Source organism: Psammomys obesus, unplaced genomic scaffold (assembly GCF_907164565.1).
Source record: "Psammomys obesus unplaced genomic scaffold, mPsaObe1.curated_primary_1811, whole genome shotgun sequence".
NCBI lineage: Eukaryota > Metazoa > Chordata > Mammalia > Rodentia > Muridae > Psammomys > Psammomys obesus.
This window is the reverse complement of record NW_026594462.1, coordinates 3750222-3769761: the sequence shown is the minus strand read 5'-3', so window position 1 is coordinate 3769761 and position 19540 is coordinate 3750222. Positions and strand designations below refer to the sequence as shown.

Genomic DNA, 19540 nt, shown 5'->3' with positions numbered 1-19540 from the left:
CTCATCTCAGGCTGGAGAAGCAGCCCGAATTCTTTGAGAATTAATTGGTATTTTATTTCTCTTAAAACATGCCAAGACCCATTTGGAGAGAAGGGCAGATAGAGCACTGCACTCAGGGCCTTTTTGCCTTTGACTCATATTCTACTTGACTTGCAGTTTCTGGCTTGAGATGATATTTACTGGGGAAAATGCTGCCAAATGTAGAGTCAGTAGTTATCAGCCTATTTATGTCAAGTAAGGGCCTAGGAAGCTGCATGGTGTTTGATATTTTTTCCTGGATATTTATCAACACAGTGACTTGTCACACCATGGCTAGTCATTTTTCCATTAGGCAGCTGAAGAGGATTGGCACTTTAAAGCAAGCCAGAGAGCAAGGTCTAGAAATTTCCATTCAAAACTGATTTTCCTAAAAAATGAAAACTTCCTTCTGAATGTGTTTTTAACAAATGCATGCTTGCAAGTCAAAGCCACTTAGCAGCAGTAACAGTTATATTTAAACAGATCTAAAACATAAAATAACACGATGGGGCAAATAGCAATCACTGACATTTATTTTTTTTTTTCCTAAAAGGAAGTTTCCAAAAGACTTACCAGCTATCAAGGGTATATCAATTGCAGATGTATAATTTTAATTATCTTTGTTCTTAAATGACACTTTATAAGAATGCTCACATGTCCATAGGGTCTGGGAAAGCTATTGTTTATCCGAAGGAGGCACAACATTCATGTCTGTGCATTCATCTAAATTACTAACCTGTCCGTGGGATGGGTATGCATCACACTGGATAGAAAGAAAACATAAAAAAACATAACCTGTATATCCAGGGCCTGAAGAATGTGGTCAAGCACAGGAAGAATTACTTAATGGAGAAAGCAGAAATTCAATAAAAATAAAAAAATTGAAAACACAGCTCACATATTTATCATTATATTATTTTCTTTTTTTTTTTTTATTACTTCACTTCACAGCCTGCAGAATGCCTTTCGATTATTGTACCACAGCATAGTAATCATTTACAGGGCAGGAGGCTAACAGGGAGGTGTGGAAGTGATTGAGGACCAGGGAGCAAAGGATTATAGAAATAGAGAGGTGGAGAGAGCCGCCTGGAAGTTCTGCTTAAAATGGACTGTTTTATAGGTAACCTAGTCACAGAACAAAGCCTTCGGGGGGGAAACCCCACCTTTCCATTGAACAGAAGAGTAATTAGCACGATCCACTACCATGGCATACAGAATTATTTGGAAAAACTGTACTAACACCACCCATATGCCCTGTTTCACCCAGATGGCCAGACAGAGGTGCCAGATGAGAGAGTCTGGAGGCGCTGCCAAAACTTGTTCAGAGAACTGTTGCCGAAACCTGCTTGCGAGATTCCAGGAATTAAAGCACTTTAGGCTTTCTCCTATCCAACCACCTAATTTTGAAAATGAGATAACTGGAACTTTTCAGAGGTCAAAGACTCAGGGGTCACATCATTAGGAACCAGAATATGTATTTTGGATGTTCAGTGTAAGTTCCTTTTAACCAGTGGTGCCACCGTCAGGTCTGGATTCTTTCAGGGCATGGATATTTTTGTTTCCCATGGATATTTTTGTTTAATTTGCTGTTAAACTCTTTGAGTGTTTCTCCCTAGGAGTGTAAAATGAAGCACTTTTCAACTCCACTGGCTAAGTGTCTTGGTTACAAGGGTGCAGTCAGGAAGAACAAAGGTTTCACTTGGCAAAAGCGGAAAGCAGATGTGGTGCGGAAACGTAAGCCCAGCGTTTCTTGGTGCACATTCTCCTTATGTCTTAGGATCCCCGGAATGTAAAAACCGGCTGGCAGTGGGCTGCTTCCTGATCTACAGGATAGATACTTGAGGACGGAGACATTCTGAGTGGTCAAGACACAGCTACCTTTTTATGTAGCTTCTCACTGTGCTGAGCAACAGTGCTCGTGTCCTGTCATTGTCTTGAGAACCAGAGGTCAGTCCTTGTGAGAGACATGCTTCTGAGCCCTACAATTTAGGGGCGTCCTGCTGACCATACGGAAACCTGCCATCATGGATTGAAAGGACTGGGATAAAACTTTTGTCACACTGGAATAAAAAAAAAAAAAGAGAGAGAGAGAGAGAGACCTGAAGACAAATTGGCAAACGGTGTGCAAGCTGACACGCTGGACCTCAGGAAGCCTTCCTGAAGGAAGGTAGCAAGACTCAAGTCTTGTACACAGCATGACACCACAGTAGCCCTTGGCAGCTGAGTTACAGAGTAGAAGCCAGTAACTTTGGCCCGAGCCTCATCTTCACAGGGTGCTACACACCCATGGATAAACTGGAAAAAAGATGGCATTTTCTATGTCAGTCCTATGACCACGGACAGTGTGCAAATTTATTTTGTTTAAACTGAACCAGATATACCTGACTGCAAGTAGAAAAAATATCCAAACTAATATCACACACAGACACACAGACAAATACATATGCAGACACAGAGAGACAGAGACAGCACACACACACACACACACACACAAGAACGCACGCACGCACGCACGCACGCACGCACACACAGTTACCTACTCCTAGCTAGCAATCTAAGCTAAATTAAAAGCTACATGTCTCAGGATATCCCTGCAATTCCAGCACTTTCAATGCAGAGGTGGGGGAATTTCAAAGCCAGTCTGAGCAACACAGTGAGACTCTTTCAAAACAACAAAATGAAAAGAGTAATTAAACTGAAATCGTACACTTCGTTAGAAATCCCTTATTTAGGACAAAAAGGAATCTTAATTCTTATTCACATATAATCACAGCATTTGATTATTTCTGTCCTCTCCCCTGACCCCCGAGGACTGAACAGAGGGAGTGGAGAGCACCCTCTTTGGATGCTATCTGAGCCCTTTCCATATTCTGACCTGTTTTTTTTTTTTTTTCCCCCAAGTTATGAGGCTCTCATATATCTTTGGCAGAGAGAACCTTTCCTCAATTTCTTCACTCCCTCCTGGACCACCTACAGACATAACCTACCGCCAGAGACGCCCAGATGTAAACACAGGTGTGGAGCACATCTGCACTATCGCACTGGATGGCAGTAATAGCCACATGGTTGGGGTAACCATAACACCGTGCTTCTTCTTTAGAGACAAGTTTATTTACAATTTTCAAATTGAAATATGCAAATTTCAAGTAAATAAAAAAGCCCACGGGGCTTTATTTCACTGTAAAGTTGATCAGAGACATATGACCATGTCGAGGACTTTCCACACTGAGACGTGAAGCCAGTGAGGAGTGAGAATGGTGAAGTCCATCTTGAGGCATCTGCTAGGAGAACGCACTAGTGAAAACGAAGGTGAAAAGAATATGAGTCAAAAATATGGTTTCTTAAACCATGGCTGAAGAATTGCTAAGAGAGCTTGGTATGGTGACAACCTTCCAGGATTTCAAACCCTCTCTGCAGCTTTAAACATGAAGAATGTCAAAGCAGGTAGTATTTGCTAAAGCATGTCAGCTGTCACTATACTGTCAAGATTTATTTAGCAAATATTGCTCCCCCTCCCTTTTTTTCATGGCCATTTAGTATATCTTGAAGCAGACCACTGGAAACAGGTCTCCCCCACAGCTCTGGTGTTACCACAATGAACACTTGAACCTCAGCTTTTCATCCAACATCTATTTTGTGAAGTGCACAAAATCCCCTTTCTCAAGGAGTTCAGGAGGGGGACAAGAGAGTAAACAAAGAGACAGTACTCTGTTGACAGACCCTGGCTACTGCTCTTATTGATGGTCAGCCTGGTGGACCGAATAACCCACAGTAGCTCTCCACGCAATATACTATGACAACGAGTAAGGCAGGAAAGCCCCAGCAAAGATCTTGGAGTCTGAATTAGAGGACTAATCATCAGCTTCTGCTAAAAAGGCGCATTAACAGATGGCACATCAGCAGTTGTATTGAAGGCTGGGCTGCACACTGACTATGGCCCCTTTCAAGTGGACACGCCACACCGCCCTGTACTTAGGGTGTTGATGCAAGGCAAAACAGATACATAAATTATTCAAGCAGCAAAGCGGCATCTCCTAGTAGTTTCCAAAGACTGTTTTGGAGAGCCTGGGAGGAACTGTGTGGAAGTCTCTCTTTTTAGTTCTAATGAAATCTGAAACAGTGTTGAAATCATAAACCTGTACAATGATCTGTAATTGCTCCAGCAGCTACTATAGCAATTTTAGGTTTAACAATTTTATTTTCTGGCAACTTCTGCACCAATGCTTGCTAGTTGGATTCAGAGTTAGGACCAGAAACTTGGGGGGGGGGGGAATAAAAGAAAGAAAATTGTACCAGTGTTCTTTATGGTAACAAAAGACTCTCTTTCCTCTTGTGAGTGTTTCTGTTTCACCAGGATGGCATATTTATTATTATTTTTTGATCCAGGAAAACTCTGGGAGTTCTCGAGAGCCACCATTCTGGCTTTGATGGCAAGGTAGCCTAACCTGAGAAATGGCATGTCACTGAGACGCAAAGGGTTGGGTTTCACTGTGAAAGGGTGCATGACTGCCAAAGGTTTCTTACAGTATTTCCTTAGGACCTCTGCTGCCAGGTCTCTGGCTCACATAGAAAGAGTGTCCCCTTGCTCTGCAAAATGGATGGCTCTGGAAACACTTTGGCGTTGCCTCTCACGAAAAGGAGAGAACAGTGAAGCCACACTACATTTCTTAATTCACGGTATTTGTACAACACCCGCCTTCATGCTTGTACTTAATAAATGCATAATTCATGACATAAAGGTATTTGAAAAGTAATAGCCTAGGCCAGTGTTTCTCAATCTGTGGGCCGCAGTCCCTGGGGGTTCCCAAAGACCTTTTCATAGGGGTTGTCTAGGACCATCAGAAAACACAGATATTGACATTACAATATATAACAGTAGCAAAATTACAGTTATGAAGCAGCAACGAAAATTAATTTGTGGTTGGGGATCATTGCAACATGAACTGTACTAAAGGGTCGCGGCATTAGTAAGCTTGAGAACCATCATCTTAGGCTGTTGTTGGTCTTAGATAATGACGCCCTTGATCAGCACTCTGTAGCTATTTCTCTCCACAGCATGGCAACATAACCTCAGGTGGACCCCTGATCTCTACCTCTGTCATTGTCTTCTGCTGCAGACCACTGTCCGTCGTTGCCTGGCCGGCTGCTGAGGAAGCCACAGGGGAATGAATGCCTGCTTCTATTCAGCCGGCCATCTCCAGAGCTACACACACCAGCTCAGAGGAGGGCACACTCAAAGCTTAGGACTTCTGGGCTATACACGGAAGGAATTTTTATAATTTTGTGGTCTTCTGAGTTTGCAAGCCAATTTGCCCTTGGAACCACAGACCTCTGACCTGTGGGATTCCTTACGCTGTCTACTCCTAGCTTGATGCCGTCCTTTGATTGAGGTTTCCCTCCACACCTGGTTGAGCTGACTCCTGACCCGCTGCGGGGCCCCTTGATCAACATCTACTGTGACCCTAACCCACCGGTACCCTCTTTACCCCTCCCCTCTTTTCCTCTCCTAATTCCATCCTTTCACTTTCTCCCTCTCCTCCTTTCTGCTTCCCTCCTTTTTCTCCTTTTCCCACCAATTACTCTTCTTTCCACCTCTCTACCCTCCTCTCCTTCCCCGTTCTGTTCCTTCTCTTCCCTTCCTCTCCACTTCTTTCTTGTCTGTCTCCTCCCTCCCTCTGCCCTTCTTTCCGTCTGCGAGAGGCGGTCCATCCAGGGCTCGGCGTTCGGCTAGGCGGCGGATCGACGCGCTCGGCGCTCCCGGCGTGCGGAAGTGCGGCCCTACGGCTAGCTGCCCTAGCCGGGGAGCTGGGGTGGGTCGGCAGGGACCTGACGCCGGCTGCAGAAGCTGGAGGTGAGTGTCGCGTCATGGCCGAGGATGTCTCGGGTCCGGTGGGGAGCTGCGCGGCACGGGGCCGTCGGGCCTGGACGGCCGAGGAAGGCGGGGTGAGGGGACCCCGGGCGTGCTGGCCGAGCCTCCCGCCAGCCGCGCGCCCGCCCCGGCGCCCGACCGCGGGAGGTGCTGGAGATGGAGAGGGGTCGGTTTTTAATCTGCTGAAGCCCTCCGTACCGACCTGGATGCTGCGCTTGAGTGGTCTCTCCGTGAGCAGGCTTAGTGAGAGCAGCAAGTGCCTGTTTCTAAGTCAGCCACACCTCCATTAGGCCATTTGGGTGCCCTGTGCTCCAAAACTAACGCCAGCTGGGATCACTCTACTAAGACATAGTATTATTGTTTATAAAGCTTAGCATGTGATGGCCCAGGCTTAGAAACAGATTCCGTCAGTGACGGGAACTGAAAGTGAAAACAACGATGACCTAAGTGTAAAAAAATCAGTGATTCTCAAGGTGATAGGTAAAGATGCTGATCTCGCTGCATACAGTGTTCTCTTGTTTGACTCAGAAGACACTTAGGATTTTTTAAGGAAAATGTTCTCTCATCTGTTGAGAACAACTCTTGGAGTCATTAGAAAGTTCCTTTTTTTTTTTTTTTGTCAATTATTTAATTTCCTGTACCAGACATTTGAACTATTACTTTTCAAAGGGTGATACATAACCATGTAGATTACGTGCAAAACATTTGTAAAGGCTGTATTCTGGTAGGAGGCATCATCAACTTTTGCCACTTAAAACTTTTCATGACCTTATTTTCTGTTGGTTCTTTATGTAAGTTTATGAAATAGGTAGACAGTGTATATTCATTCATTAACCATAAATCACAAAGCATTTTATTTTAAAACAATTTTTGTATACATATACTTTTACCATTTATTAAAGAGGAAGGTATGGAGCTGGATGACTCGTTTATTTTTACACAATTAATTAAGTTTTGGTTAAATACTAGATACTATAGGACACCGGCCATCTTTCATGATTTTTAGAGTTGATTGATATTTTCATTTTTTTATAATCGTCAATGCTAAGGCCGTTGTTCCGTATAAATACAGAGTACAGATGAGGTGCAAGTAGGAACATTTTGGAAATTGTTGGAAATTTGTCCATACTCCCAAGCAAAATTCACTGGTGATTTTTTTTTTTTAGTACTTCCAAGTCAGTAACTCAAACAGCCATTCTTCAGATTAAAATTCTGACATAACAACCATTCAGAGACCCACTCGTTTGATGATACATGCTGAAGAATGCCAGTAGGGAAATGTATAGTCTTTGCTTTCTGTAATCAAACCATTTTCCTTCTTCAAGAACAGAACACTGTGTGTGTGTGTGTGTGTGTGTGAGAGAGAGAGAGAGAGAGAGAGAGAGAGAGAGAGAGAAATTTTTTTCTTTGCTGTAACCAAGTACCTTTTCAGCAGCTTAAGGGAGGAAGGGCTCACTCTGGAGCTATATAGCCAGTGCTGGTGAGGCAGGACAGTGGCAGGATGGTGCCCTGGGACACCTCACCCCTGGTGGAACAGGAAGCAGACAGAAGTGAGGATGTGGGGCTGGGCTCTGGATCCTCAGGTCCCCGCCCCTAGTGACTCACTTTCTCAGTAAGGCTCTTCACCCTAATGCTTTCAAGACTCCCAAAGCCAGTGTTAGATGGTTTTGAGGCTATAGGGGATGTTTATATTCAAATAGTAACATACAGTGAAAGCACTGCTGTCGATAACCTACAGTAATTTGACTCTGAATTGAAGTGTTTCAGTTTAATACTCTTGGGTAGTTCATGGCATGGCAGAAGTTCAGAACCAAGGCTGTAGTGAAGTTGGACTGAGTACTGCTAGCAACATCTTGGATTCACTATGGGTTTGATTTTTGAATTCATTTTTGATCCTGTGTGTTCAGAGAACTTCCATTTTGCTTTTCTTTCTTTTTTCTTTTTTACTTTTTTTTCTTCTTTTTGATACCTCTACATTCAGTTACATGACTCTAGATAACCTACAGGATTACCACCCACCATTTAAGAATCTGCATTCTGATAAAAGACTTTGTATCAAATACAATCTCTAAGTGTGTAGCTACAGCAGGATCTGACCACATAGGAAATGCTGGCCATAAACTTGTCTCTCAGTTACCTTTTCACATATTTTCTGGTTGGTTCTTTCTCTTTCTCTCTCTCTCCCTCTCTTTCTTTTGAGATGGTCTCACTGTGTGCTCAGGTTGATCTTGAACTCCTTGGCTCAAGTAATCCTCATGCCACAGTTTCCTTGGTGCTGGGACATATACCACTATGCCTGGCTTTTCTTTACTCACCTTTATGAGGCCCCGGTTCCTAGTAGTACCTGCTGTATGGTACACATAGTATGTTTTTAAATAGTTACCTAGTAGATGAGTTTTAGGTGATTGTTGTAGGTGATTGTCAGATTGATTGGAGTGGGAAATACCATTCATTACTAGGCAGTGTGAGGAAGTGTTGATAGACAGTCTCAGGGAAGTGTCTGTGGCTCCCCCCCCCCCCACTGCATTCGGAGCTAGAATTGGAGGGACTGTTCATTATAATAAAACACTTTACAGCATGTTTATGTCGATTAGAGGAATGATTCCTGTTGGCACAAACAGGCAAACTTGAAATAGTTGTAGACACATTAGAAGCTGTGAATATGCACATAGGCCTTTTGGTCTCAGTGTGGAAATTAGAGTCAAAGTTATTTTGGTGTAGGAGTTAAAGCAACTATTCACTTCTCCACGTCCTACCACGTGCATGACAACAGCTGTGTTGCGGTACTCGGCGTCCTTGAGTCTTAGTTTCCCTTTTCTGTGTATTCAGAGACTGTAAAATATGCCAGACATGTGCAGTGGTGTAACCCTCTATCCCCAGGATGGGGCGGGCTGATGTAGGAGGATGCCGAGTAAGACATCAGCCTGGGCTACACTGTTGCACTATCTCAAAGCAAAAACAAATAGAACTTCTGTAGATGAAACAGACAACTACGAACAGCAAGAAACGTAACCAACTAGATTATCTCAATATTTGGACATCGAAATTTCCACTCCCGTGAATCACATTCTCACTTAACACTTGTCGTATTTCGGAGAGTTAGTGGCTGTGGTTATCAAGAAAACTCACCTAGTACCAGTGGTGGTTCTAGTCATCCCTGGACCTCCCAATTTTAGTGTTTGAGATGGGTATTCAAAGTGACATCAGCCTGGATTCAGAAGGGGCTTTTTTTTTTTTTTTTTTTTTGTCTTCAAAAAATAGCTTGAACCAAACTGTATTAATGGGTGTTTGGGAAGAAAGGGTCGGATGGGATAGAGTGAGAGGGAAAGCTCTGAGGAGCCCCAAAAGACAGGGAAGGTGTATATTTGGGCTGCCTCTGAGTGGCCAGCGAGCAAGCATGAGCAAGTGCTCTCCCGGTTACAGAGTGCAGTTGGTTCAGGCATAGCATTTGGAACTGACCTGTTAAGACAGCCCCTCCCCACAATTACATTTGGTCATTGAAAAAGCTTCCTGAACATTCTTAAACTCAGTACTGTTGGTGGCAGCTACAGCTGAGGTAGAACATTCATTTTGTGTTTTTTGAGTACAGTTTGTTCTCCTGGACCTAAGGAGTCTAGATTTTTAATTGATGAGAGAATCGGTTGCCCGGGTGGATCCAAAAAGCACTCAGAATTGTATAAAGTGTTGAAGGCGCTACCTTGCTCTGCTAGCAGCATCCTCTGGAAGCTTTAAAGCCCGTCTTCCTTCCTTCCTTCCTTCCTTCCTTCCTTCCTTCCTTCCTTCCTTCCTTCCTTCCTTCCTTCCTTTCTTCCTTCAAGTCATTTTCAGTTTTAAGTTCTGAGACTTTGAAAGTTACATGATTGCATTCATTATATTATCATTTTACTGAGCGAGAAAGCCAGACAAATAGCCTGAGTTATTTGGCTGTGGTTTCATCATAATGGAAGCCCCATGTGAGTGGCATGATGTATGTGTATGTAAGTTAGGGGCTCTGCAGGAATCAGAATTTATGCCAGATGGTTCAAATGAGACTTTAATGAAGGGACTATTTGGAAAGCTGTGGTTATCTAAAAGATGGTGAGGCTCAAAGAGAAGCAAAACGCTGGAAGGTTCAGAGGGAGAAAGTAGATGCTGTTGAGGGCAGGAGGCAGGGGGTAGTGTGTTTTGGAGTCAGCTTAAATCCATCATAACTCAAACACCAGGTCAGTGCAGATGACAAAAATTTATTGTAATCAAGCCGTTCTTGATCCATCAGGGCCACAAAAGAGACTTGGGAGCCGAATTGTGATGCCGAAGGGGCCTTGTACAGCATATTTAAAGGATGAAACCATAAAGTGAGGTGGGCTGTAGCATTGTCCAATTATATTTTGACATAAGGGATTGAGGAAGGAAGTTTCCATCAATCAGGATAGAAGTAGGTTCTGGGCCCTGGGAACATGAACTTAGTTGACCCTTCTGGCAAGATGAAGAAGTTGTCCTTGAAATGGCTGGACTCAGACAACTGTCTCCACAATTTGTCTCTGAGATGGCTGGATTCAGACAACTGTCTCCTTACAAGAGAAGCTGTTAAGCTATTGGGAAGTCCCCAGCTCCCCTAGGGCCTGGGACCTTGAACCTAGTTTCCCACTATGATTAAGTGGAGTCAGAACACTAAATGGAACATTTTAAATGCTTTTCAAATTTCTTACTCATTCACATATATTCTTAGTAGGTAATCTTGCCACCTGCTCTAGAAAGAATAGAACTGAGTAGCATCTTGTAGTCCTTGTACCAAGACAATTTCTTCTTCAATTTTGGACAGAGATGCATCTCTCTCTGTACTTGGCTGGGAAGCTCATCTGTTTGTGCCTCTGACTGTCGTTCTTGTCTTGCTAACCTAATAGCTCTTTCCTTGTGTAGCTTTAGAGGCAGCAACAAGAAAGGCACCTGCAGGAAGAAATACAGCCCTCCTTTGATCTCAGAATCTTGTTATTTCTTTTTTCTGTACTTCTTCCCTTCCCATTCATATTTTTTAAAATAGTTGCCAATATTCCTTTTCTGTTAAGCTGTCCCACTGCCATGAGCAGTCTTGGCCTTCTAATGTTACTCCTGTCCACTGTAATGCCTGGACACACAGCAAGCCCTTAACGAGTGTTTTGATATAATAAACCTTTACACAATCCTGCTATACTTTTGCACTTTCACTGTTCTGGGATATGGAGAACCAACCTGTTGAGGTTCCGGGTGATCTTTTTCTTTGTAGCCTAAATTGTCTCAGTGGTCTAATCAGTGCTTTTATTTGCTAGTGACCTTTTCAGTCTTTTGTAGGTGATTTGTCTTTTAGCAGTGACACCTGAACTTTTTTTTCTTAACAGTACAATTTCTATTATACAAGGAATTAATTTTTATTGTTCCATGTGGATTGAAGCAGAAGGGATTGTTGTATATCCAGGATACAATATGCAAAATATTTTTGAGCAAGTAATGCTGGTTTTAATGGGAAGCCACCATTCCTTGTTCCTTTCTGTGATTAGTGAGATTTCATTGCTGACAATTTGTCATCGTCCAGTGGGTTGAAGATCAGCCTGCTTGAGACTCCAGGCTTTGGCTGTGCCGTGTAAGAAGATGGCTTAGCTGTGATGCTAGTCCTCAGGAACCAGGGCGATTTTGAGTAGCTCTTCTCGGTGAGTTCATGCTTGTTTAATGAGGCTAGCTGGCTAACCCAGGAGTTAGGTAGTAGATGAGTTATGGAGGAGCATTGAAGGCCTCGTCAGACTTTGCCTGTGTGCTTTCTTGATCTGGTTAGTATTTTTCCTGATGACCTCAGGTGCATTCTCTTCCCCTAATCCCATATGTCCAACTGTAGTAGGAGGTAACAGTTTTTCCTCATTCATAAACAAAAAGATATGAAATAAAATAGAAAAATGATAAAATTATGTGCTATTTATTTATTGTTACATTCTTTTAACTCCCATATTTTCCTTCCTAATGGACTAAAATGTAAATGCTCATATTTTCCTTAAAAAACATAGATAACATATTTCAATTACATTTCATTTGTGGAGGTAAAGAAGTAAATGAATTCTAAAGAGAGGGCATGGAAGGCCAGGCAAGAAGCCTTACCCACTCAGCCCGCCTTTTGGCAGCTTATCTCAGACCCTGAGTCTCTGAGCAGGCCCCACCGAAGAACAATGTGGACTCCCTGGCTTCTTTCAGGTTTGAGTTTTTGTTTTTGTTAACTATGGCTTTGCATTGAGGCCTGAGGAAAAATTATTCACTGAGGGTTATTTATTTATTTATTTGATCCTAGAACACCTTCTTGGTTATAATTTTATTTTCTGACTTTTTCCTAATATTTTTTCTACCAGTTAATTTTAAAATGTACTTTTAACCTGAGATTCTATAAAAGGAACTAGTAATTTACTTTCATTTTTTCTACTAATAAATATTTTGGAAAATTAAGTTTATGCCTTAGTACAATAAGGGAAAATTATGAAATTAAGTTTCTGATTTCAAGGCTGAGGCGTTGGCTTAGTGGTTTGCTGTGTTAACACTAGGACCTGAGTTTGGGTCTCCATCACCCATGTAATGGCCTGGCATTTCTTATTTCAGGATTGAGGGCTAGGGACAGGCAGATCTTTGGAGCTAGCAGCCAGCCTAATGGAATGGTGAGCTCTTCCAGAAGTGTGCTAGAGAGATTCTTAAAAAAAAAAGAAAGAAAAGAAAATTGAAAAGATGAAGAGCAATAGAAGGTATCTGACTGACCTCCAGTCTCTACACTTGCATCCATGAGCAAGTACACCTATACACACATACGCACACATGTACACAGGCATATAATACACACACACACACACACACACACACACACACACACACACACACACACTCTTCCTCATCTCTGTTGCAAAAACCCTTTAATGTATGTCATTAATGGTGAAAAGAGAGAATGTATAACCTGTCTAATATAAATCCATAAAGAAAATGCAGTTACACACTATAAATTATAAGAAAAGATAGCCTTTTGACTTTATTTTAATGAAATGCTTTTATAGTAGTGATTTTCTCTTTTGACCTGTGATGGATAGGAGGTTAATTGATGTTAAATGGATGCTTTGTTAATCCTTCATCAGCTACTAAATTGGTTTGGGGGAGTCCAGGTCAAGATTGCACAGGGCCAGGACCAGACTGTTTTCTCAAGGAGGGCTACAGAATCCACCCTCCCCATCTTCCCCAAAGCCTCTACTCTCCAGCTGTCTGTGCAGGGACCTCTTCCATGTCCTTTCCTGCTCCCCTCCCCTCCCTTCAGCCCTCTAGCTTCCCACCCCCTTCTTCTCCTCCCCCCCATCTGCAGAGTGACAGCTTGTAGATGTTGCGTGCGAGTGAGCTGGACTGGCGCTGTGTGGTCCGAGTGTGTGGTCTCCAGCTCTGCGGAGAGGCTGCTAACAGGGTGGATGGGAGAGAGCAATACTGTTTACTTTAATTTATTTCGGATGCCGGAATTGTGCTCAGGGTTTCTCCTAAGCTTGACTGCACTGCTAGCAGCTTCAATCTCTCACAGCTGCGGTGCAGGCTGATCTGCCCCGGCCTCTCAGACAGGCACTTTCCTCAGCATCTGCCTGTTTAATCCCCCTGTGGCTCAGAAATGTTAATGGCACTGCTGAGTGCTCTGATTATTTCCTTTCACGATGTCAGGATATATGGCCTTGAAGACATTTCTTTTGAGATGGAGCTAGACAAATAAAGCAGAAACTGTAAGATAGTGACCAAGTCGGTGTATTTTTGGAAATTGGGAAAGCTATTATTTAAAATTTGGATTGAATTAATCTGACTGTAGTCAAGTAAAAGGATCTGGGAGTTAGGTGACATCTGCCATGTTTAACCATTTTAAAAACATAAACCAATTTAAGCTGATGGTTGATTCCTTGACCTTTTGTGGAAACGCCCATTGATTTTGGCATGCTGTTTACTGTTGTTTTGTCAGCAGGGAATATTGCCTTGTTTCATCTAAAATGCCTGACAAGTTGAAAGAAATGAAACTTTGTTTTTATAGCGTAGTATATACTAGGGCAGTATCTTTTCCCCTAATGCTTGGATTATGAATATCTCAATAATATTTCCTTGGTTTTATTTCTGAACATTTTAGCTGAGGTGCTCAAGCGCATTGTTATTTAAATAAATAGCTGTAGACTTTTAACATTCCTTGGGATTTGTGCATTGTTTAGCTTCTCTTTCCTGTCTTCCTGGCAGTCTTGCTGGGGTGGGATTGCTTTGTCCATCAATTGTCCAGTGAGGACAGGGAAGTCTGGGTCAGTGGCATGTGTTTTCAGAGTCTTCTGTATTCTGCACCCCATCCAGCCCATCTATCCTTAGCCCTAAGTTGTAGCATGTGAACTCAAGTGGCACCCATAAGGGAAAGCCTGCCCTTCCTCCTCCTGTGGTTCTTCAGAGAGGACATAGCTCTCCTTAGCCTCCAGACATAGAATCAGAAGACTTCGGTCGGTAGTAGTGTTGGCTACTTTAGAACTTTTTCTTTTCTTTTCTCTTAATACTATCATCCTGACATTTCTTCTGTGAATATTTCTTCTTGGACTTGTGTATTTGTGGTGATAATGATGTAACTCTAATACGAGCATGATGAAGCGCAGTTAGTATGTTCTCAAAGTTGGGTGGCCATCACCACTGACTCTAGAATAGCTTTTTTACTTCAGAAGAGATCCCTGCACTCATCATCAGTCCTGTAACAGTCTTCATTCCTATAACTACCACTGATCAACTTAATGTTCAAAATGTATTTCCACATTTATTCATGTGCCACAGTCAGGAGGACACTTTGGAGGGGTGTCTGTTCTCTGCAACCACCATTCGAGGTCCTTGGTGCTCATATGTGACTGAGCAGCTTATAAAAGCCAATCGGAGAGCTCTGTGTTCTTGGAGTTGCACAGTCCAGGCACTGTTCCCTGGGGGTCCAGCAGGATGGAGGAATGGGAATTCGTATGACCATCCTAGCCGTGCTGCTGAGATAACTTAATAGTCATACCTCCCAGGAGAAATGAACAAGTGTAGGGCAGACCCAGGGGTCAAACTCTGGTAGGCAGGCTGGGCTGCACACACTTTTACTGGCTGAGCCATCGGGTAGGCCCCACTGTTCTACACAATGTGTGTTTGAATTTACTTGGTTTGAACTTTCTGCTAATTGGGCTGTTTGTGTTGATTATGGTAAAGTAAATGAATAGCATTAGTCATTAGTCTTAGATAAATGTCATGACCTAGATATTTATCTAAGAAGTAAAAATTTTCTTTATGTAAAAAGAAAAAAAATACCTACAAATGATGCCTAAGTCAGATGATGATAACTAAAATGGAACTTGTATTTGGGAACATGTTGGCCTCAGACTTACATGTGACAGATGCCACTTACATGGGAATGCTGCCTCATAGTTGTCCACCACCCACAGCAGCAGTTATAGCTGTACAGGGGCCTTTAAAAACCTTCCACTGCTTATTGGTGCTGATAGGGAACTCTAAAAGGGGGTCCCTGATGGACTGAACCCCACTGTTTCTACTTTAGCTGTTTCTGGGCTGCTCCTTCAGGAATGAACTGTAGGAAAGGACCCCTGGGAGCTGTCCTCAGAGCAGGCTGGGTCTGAGAGGTAGGTGAGGCAGAGCATGGAACTCAGAGTGTGGCAGACAGTGTTTTAAGCACATTTCTGTGGAAGACAAGTTCATTTCCGAACCTAAGAATTTGGATTTTTCATGATTTAGAACTGAAAGGTTACATTTTACATATTGTCAGCACCATCCCTCCCTCTTTCATATATGGACATTTGAAAAAACAAACTATAGCTTTTTTGTGGGTGGGGGGAGCAAGTGGGCTCCTGCTGAGCTGTGTCCAGCTATCTTTTTACTCTTTGTTTTGAGGCAGGGTTGCAGTAAGTTGGTTAGGTAGTCTGGAACTCACTCTATAGCCAGCTAGACCTTGAGTGGCCCTTACCCTCCTGGTTTAGCCTCCTGAGTAGTTGGGTTTATAGGTTTGTGTCACCAGGTTGGAGAAAAACAAATTGTTTTTGATATCAAGATTGATGAAGGGGTAGGGTTCATTTTAGTTAAATAATTAAGAAAAAGTTTTAGACCTCTCAGATTTGAATTTTTGGTTCTTCAGGTAATTCTCTATTAAAGCAGTAAAATGTCGATATCTGTACCTTTTATGCCCCAGGGAAGGAACTGCTTGGCTCAGATCTTGGTGGTTAAGTGGATCCATCTTGTTTTTCCTTGTGGCATGTTTCTGTATTGGTGAGCAAGAGCACTGGTCATCCATCGATTGCCAGTTTAGGATATAATTAGCAAAACTCAATTTTTGTGGTAGATTTTGGTGACTGTTATTATGCGAAGATTTACTGGTTTAGCCCTGGCAAAATGGCTCAGTGGGAAAAGGCACTTACCATGTAGGCCTGACATCAGAGTGCAAGCCCCAGAACCTAACCTACGTAAAAGTAGAAGGGAAAAGTGACTCCACAGAGTTGTTCTCTGACCTTTGCGCGTGCGCACACACACACACACACACACACACACACACACACACACACACACGAGGGGCAGGGGCATAGTGTTGGCAGAGGAGTGGCAAGATGACTCAGTGGGTAAGGGAGCTTGCTGCGCAATCTTGGGTTTGATCCTCAGGATCCACATCAAAGTGGAAAGAGAGAATGGTCACCACAGAGTTGACCTCTGACTCCACATGCATGGCTACATACCAATTACATGTCCCTACACGCAAATGAAAGAAAAAAATGAAATAATAAAAACCCATGCAACATGTGGGACATAGTCCAGAGGCAAAGAATGGTATCTGCTCTGCAGGAGAACACATCTAGCTGATGTTTCACTCAAAGGCCTCGTTTCCTGATTTCGCATAGCTAGAATTTCACAACATCTTCGAAGTTCCTGCTGCTTTCGGGTTGAAAGCTTGTAAGAGTCCTAGCCACACTGCTTAGATAAGGTTGTAGTATTACCTCACAGGGGGAAAGAACAAGCGTAGGGCAGAGTGACAGAGGGGACAGCCTCACATGATCAGTGTTCCTCTGCTCCCTGCCTTGGGTCCCATCCAGAGCGCTGCCTCTACCCTGTTGTCCAGGGCCCACCTATGCTTATAAGAGTGTGTACCCACACTCACAGCCGCAGGGAGAACACGTAGAAAGTTATCAAAGCATCTCTTCTCGACCCTCCGCCCTTCTCCAGTTTCATCCTCTCTAGCGGTGACCTGTGGTGTGAATCTTCCTCATCCTTTCTCTGTGTTCATTCAGCATATTATATTTGTAGGTAGGAAGCTTTTGCTTTATTTTCTAAAAAAAACTTAGATAGTATTAATGTGATCCTGATTCTGACATACAAATTGTGCCAATTTTGGGGAGAACATAGAAAAATTCTACATTTGAGCTGTATATACAGTCCACTGTAAGGATACAAACTGAGATGTGTAGATGAGGCAAAATGTTTGTTTTAGCATGCTGATTCAGAAAACAACATAAAAGTTTGTCAAGGTGGAGGGATAGTTAAAACAGGAGATGGATGCTGGATGATGGGGGCTTAGAGGTTCTTATGTATGTTCAAGATTTTCGTGCTAGAACATAAGCTGATCAGTGGAGAATCAGACTAGGATACTACTAATTTTCAAGCCCAGTTGTGCAATTGTCTTAGTGTTCTGTGGCTATGAAGAGACAACATGTCTGTGGCAACTTTTATACAAGAAAGTATTTAAATGGGGCTGGCTTACAGTTTCAGAGCCTTAGTCCATTATTGTCATGGCAAGAAACCTAGCAGCATGTATTCAGGCATGGTGTTGGAGAAGGAGCTGAGACTTCTATACCCGATTGGCAGGCAGCTGAGAAAGAGCATAAGCATTTGAAATCCCAGTGCCCACTCTTTGTGACACATACTCTCCTACAACAAGGTCACACTTCCTAACTCCTCTCAAGAAGTACCACTCCCTAATTCCTAAACATTCAAATCTCTGAGCCTATGGGGCCATTTTTATTTAAAACACCACTACTTAATAGCTATGTCCTTGAGACAAGCTTTACTTTTTTTTGGCTGGCCCCAAACATCTAGGCTAGAGACATCCTCCTGCTTCTGGCTTCTGAGGCACAGAGACTGAGTATATGATGCCCACTGTAACTCTGAACAGTTGTTTAGTCTCTGCAATTTTTACTCTTCTAGTGAGACAGTTCAGTATCATAGAATACTTTGGGGATCAACTTGTCGTCTAGCTAATCCTGTCCATCGCAATCTAAATTTATGTCTTTATTTACTAATGTGATTTAAGTCTTCTTTGCTTTTCCATGATTTTCATGTCTCATTTTCTGTAGAACATTTCCCTGGCTGGACCTTCATCTTGCCTTAAAGAATTTTTTACTTATTGAGGCTTCTCCCCAGCCCCTGGCTCTAACAGATGAATTTGACTGCAGGAATCATGTCTAATGATCCTCTTAGTGTAGAATATTTTCATTATTATTCACCTTTCAAGAATATTCTGCATCATTGTGGAAGTATAGCTAAGGCATTAGCACATTTTGGCTGAAATTTAATTCTTCTCAGCATTGAAAGGGCCTCTCTTGCTGCCAGCAGCAATAGGGATTCTCCCCAGAGTGAGAGGGCAGCCATGAACTCAGCCTCGGGTAAGATCCAGCTCTGCTACCCCAACTCCAGTGCTTCTCTGGGGTTGAATTTGCTTTTCACATTTATTGCTTTCCTCTCCTCATTTGTGAATTGCCCGTCCTGCGTCCCTTTACTCTTTCGAGGATTTCGAGTTTCATTGATCTTTGTGTCCTGTGTATGAACGGTAAGCTATTCATGTTTTGTTATCTTGGACATTTTCTCAGACTTTTTGCAGGCTTTTAACTTTGGTTGTCTCCCCTGACTCTGCAGAAGGTGGGTTTCTGTATGCTGAGACATCAGTGTGCTCCCTTGTGGGTCTCCCCTCAAGGACAGCCGTGCTTCTCCCGTCACTGTGGCTGTAACACACAGTTCACTTAGGATCTTCCATTTGATTTTGGTTGAACTAAAATTACATTTAGGTTTGACATTTAAATAACCATGGCTCTTTAACGCTCTAGATATTTAAAGTAACGTAATTGAGAAAATTATGGTGTCCACTGAAATTGAGGTATCTCTGAGTTGAAGTTAATATTGCGTAGATACAGGCCAAGCTTACCTAAATCTTCCCTGTCAAGGTGTGGCTCCACCCACCGCCACTGTCTGGGCTTCAGTCTCACAGTGTTAGCACTGTGGAAAATCTCTTCCCTGGAAACAAGCTCTCTCTCTGGCTGCTGCCTTTTCCTTCTCCCAGCATGAGATTCTTTATTTCTTTGGGATCTCTTCTTTTCATAGCCTGAGAGACACAAATGTCTCTTTAGAATATCTTCAGTTCTAGAAGGCCTGTCACTGAGCTCAGACCCCTAGCTGGGAAGAGTATTTTAAACCTAGAGTCATGTTTATTCTTGAATACATACCTTAGGTACCAACTGTGTAGTACGCATGAAGACTTCAGCCTACTAATGAAGGAGTTGAGGTTTCTCAAAGACTGTTCTGCCCCAGGTACCCATTTCTCTCAGAATGGAGGCAGGCCTTAGTATGTAGGCTGGAGAAGTCAGGAATCAGGTATTCTGATCTTTCTGT

The 19540-nt window shown here is 42.8% G+C and overlaps 1 protein-coding gene across 1 annotated transcript in view; it reads left to right on the top strand.

Annotated features, from left to right (window-relative positions):
* Nucleotides 1-5736: 5736 nt before the first annotated feature.
* The window catches only part of Exoc2 (exocyst complex component 2), a 166049-nt gene continuing 152245 nt past the window's right edge, over nucleotides 5737-19540 (top strand). The window contains exon 1 of the mRNA XM_055619046.1: nucleotides 5737-5869. The gene's annotated coding sequence lies outside the window, so the exon portion shown is untranslated. The remainder of the gene's footprint in view (nucleotides 5870-19540) is intronic.